General features: G+C 39.9%; 2 non-coding genes across 2 annotated transcripts; both read left to right on the forward strand.

Annotated features, from left to right (window-relative positions):
• Positions 1-1,277: 1,277 nt before the first annotated feature.
• trnam-cau lies at positions 1,278-1,350 on the forward strand. Its single transcript has one exon. It is a non-coding gene; the product is annotated as a tRNA-Met (tRNA).
• Positions 1,351-2,666: 1,316 nt separating this feature from the next.
• On the forward strand, positions 2,667-2,739 carry trnam-cau. Its single transcript has one exon. It is a non-coding gene; the product is annotated as a tRNA-Met (tRNA).
• The last annotated feature ends 39 nt before the right edge of the window (positions 2,740-2,778 follow it).

Raw genomic sequence — 2,778 nt, forward strand, 5'->3', positions numbered from 1 at the left:
GCTGGAAAGAAAAAGCATGCAACGGAGAATAAGGGCATCGATCCCGCTACTTCTCGCATTCAAAACAAACGCTCTACCATTTAAGCTAGCTCACAACACTTGACCAAGTATGACATGTGGCTGCAGAGAGCAAGGTAAAAAATATTCTTTTATTTGAAGAAGAAGAAGAAGAAGAAGAAGAAGAAGAAGAAGAAGAAGAAGAAGAAGAAGAAGAAGAAGAAGAAGAAGAAGAAGAAGTTAGGTTTTCCTTCTTTTTGTCCCTCATTCCAGTTCAAGCAGTTGTTGCCTTAGGTATCGTCCTTAGTTTTTTCCCTCATTACCAGTTAGACAGTTGTTGTTTCAGACATTTGTTGCCATTTCAGACAGTTGTTGCCTTAGGTTTCATTCCTTCTTTTTGTCCCTCATTACCAGTTAAAGCAGGTTAAAAAAAAAGTATCGTCCTTAGTTACATAGATAGTTCAGAAAAGGCTGGAAAGAAAAAGCATGCAACGGAGAATAAGGGCATCGATCCCGCTACTTCTCGCATTCAAAACAAACGCTCTACCATTTAAGCTAGCTCACAACACTTGACCAAGTATGACATGTGGCTGCAGAGAGCAAGGTAAAAAATATTCTTTTATTTGAAGAAGAAGAAGAAGAAGAAGAAGAAGAAGAAGAAGAAGAAGAAGAAGAAGAAGAAGAAGAAGAAGAAGAAGAAGAAGAAGATGATGTTGTTGTTTCAGACATTTGTTGCCATTTCAGACAGTTGTTGCCTTAGGTTTCATTCCTTCTTTTTGTCCCTCATTACCAGTTAAAGCTGGTTAAAAAAAAAGTACCGTCCTTCGAGCCAGAAGTTAACAAGCGATCTAAGAATGCCAACATGTTTAACTACAGTGCTCCGCTCTACCAGCAGATTTATTGAAGGAAGACTGGGTACTTGCTCTTTGAGGAAAATACATAGTTCAGAAAAGGCTGGAAAGAAAAAGCATGCAATGGAGAATAAGGTCATCGAGCCCGCTTCTTCTCACATGCTAAACGAAGGCTCTACCATTTGAGCTAATTCCCCCACACTTGAGCAGGTATGACATGTGGCTACCCAGAGCCAGATGATAAATATTCTCTTATTTGACACTGATGTTGATGATGATGTTGTTGTTTCAATTGATAGTCTGACCTCAGATCAGAAGATTGTAGGTTCGACTTCCGCCTGGCTCACGACTTTTCTTCTATGCGTATTTTCCCTGAGCTTTTGAAATTTGAAAGACAGCATTGATATACGGCAACTTCAAAGTGTCTCTGCCTCCTTAGCGCAGTAGGTAGCGCGTCAGTCTCATAATCTGAAGGTCCTGAGTTCGATCCTCAGAGGGGGCAGCTGCTCTTTTTGGCTATATACTATTTTACATCTGTTGGAATGAAACTCAAATAAGACCAGCTTGAACATTTTCCATGTTGTTGCCCTTTCAGACAGTTGTTGCCTTAGGTTTCATTCCTTCTTTTTGTCCCTCATTACCAGTTAAAGCAGGTTAAAAAAAAAAAAGTATCGTCCTTAGTTACATAGATAGTTCAGAAAAGGCTGGAAAGAAAAAGCATGCAACGGAGAATAAGGGCATCGATCCCGCTACTTCTCGCATTCAAAACAAACGCTCTACCATTTAAGCTAGCTCACAACACTTGACCAAGTATGACATGTGGCTGCAGAGAGCAAGGTAAAAAATATTCTTTTATTTGAAGAAGAAGAAGAAGAAGAAGAAGAAGAAGAAGAAGAAGAAGAAGAAGAAGAAGATGATTGTTTCCGACATTTGACAGTTGCCATTTCAGACAGTTTCATTCCTTCTTTTTGTCCCTCATTACCAGTTAAAGCAGGTTAAAAAAAAAGTATCGTCCTTAGTTACATAGATAGTTCAGAAAAGGCTGGAAAGAAAAAGCATGCAACGGAGAATAAGGGCATCGATCCCGCTACTTCTCGCATTCAAAACAAACGCTCTACCATTTAAGCTAGCTCACAACACTTGACCAAGTATGACATGTGGCTGCAGAGAGCAAGGTAAAAAATATTCTTTTATTTGAAGAAGAAGAAGAAGAAGAAGAAGAAGAAGAAGAAGAAGAAGAAGAAGATGATGTTGTTGTTTCCGACATTTGTTGCCATTTCAGACAGTTGTTGCCTTAGGTTTCATTCCTTCTTTTTGTCCCTCATTACCAGTTAAAGCTGGTTAAAAAAAAAAAGTACCGTCCTTCGAGCCAGAAGTTAACAAGCGATCTAAGAATGCCAACATGTTTAACTACAGTGCTCCGCTCTACCAGCAGATTTATTGAAGGAAGACTGTACTTGCTCTTTGAGGAAAATACATAGTTCAGAAAAGGCTGGATAGAAAAAGCATGCAATGGAGAATAAGGTCATCGAGCCCGCTTCTTCTCACATGCTAAACGAAGGCTCTACCATTTGAGCTAATTCCCCCACACTTGAGCAGGTATGACATGTGGCTACCCAGAGCCAGATGATAAATATTCTCTTATTTGACACTGATGTTGATGATGATGTTGTTGTTTCAATTGATAGTCTGACCTCAGATCAGAAGATTGTAGGTTCGACTTCCGCCTGGCTCACGACTTTTCTTCTATGCGTATTTTCCCTGAGCTTTTGAAATTTGAAAGACAGCATTGATATACGGCAACTTCAAAGTGTCTCTGCCTCCTTAGCGCAGTAGGTAGCGCGTCAGTCTCATAATCTGAAGGTCCTGAGTTCAATCCTCAGAGGGGGCAGCTGGTCTTTTTGGCTATATACTATTTTACATCTGTTGG

The sequence above is a fragment of the Polyodon spathula genome, unplaced genomic scaffold (assembly GCF_017654505.1).
Source record: "Polyodon spathula isolate WHYD16114869_AA unplaced genomic scaffold, ASM1765450v1 scaffolds_2876, whole genome shotgun sequence".
In the NCBI taxonomy this organism is placed as follows: Eukaryota; Metazoa; Chordata; class Actinopteri; order Acipenseriformes; family Polyodontidae; genus Polyodon; species Polyodon spathula.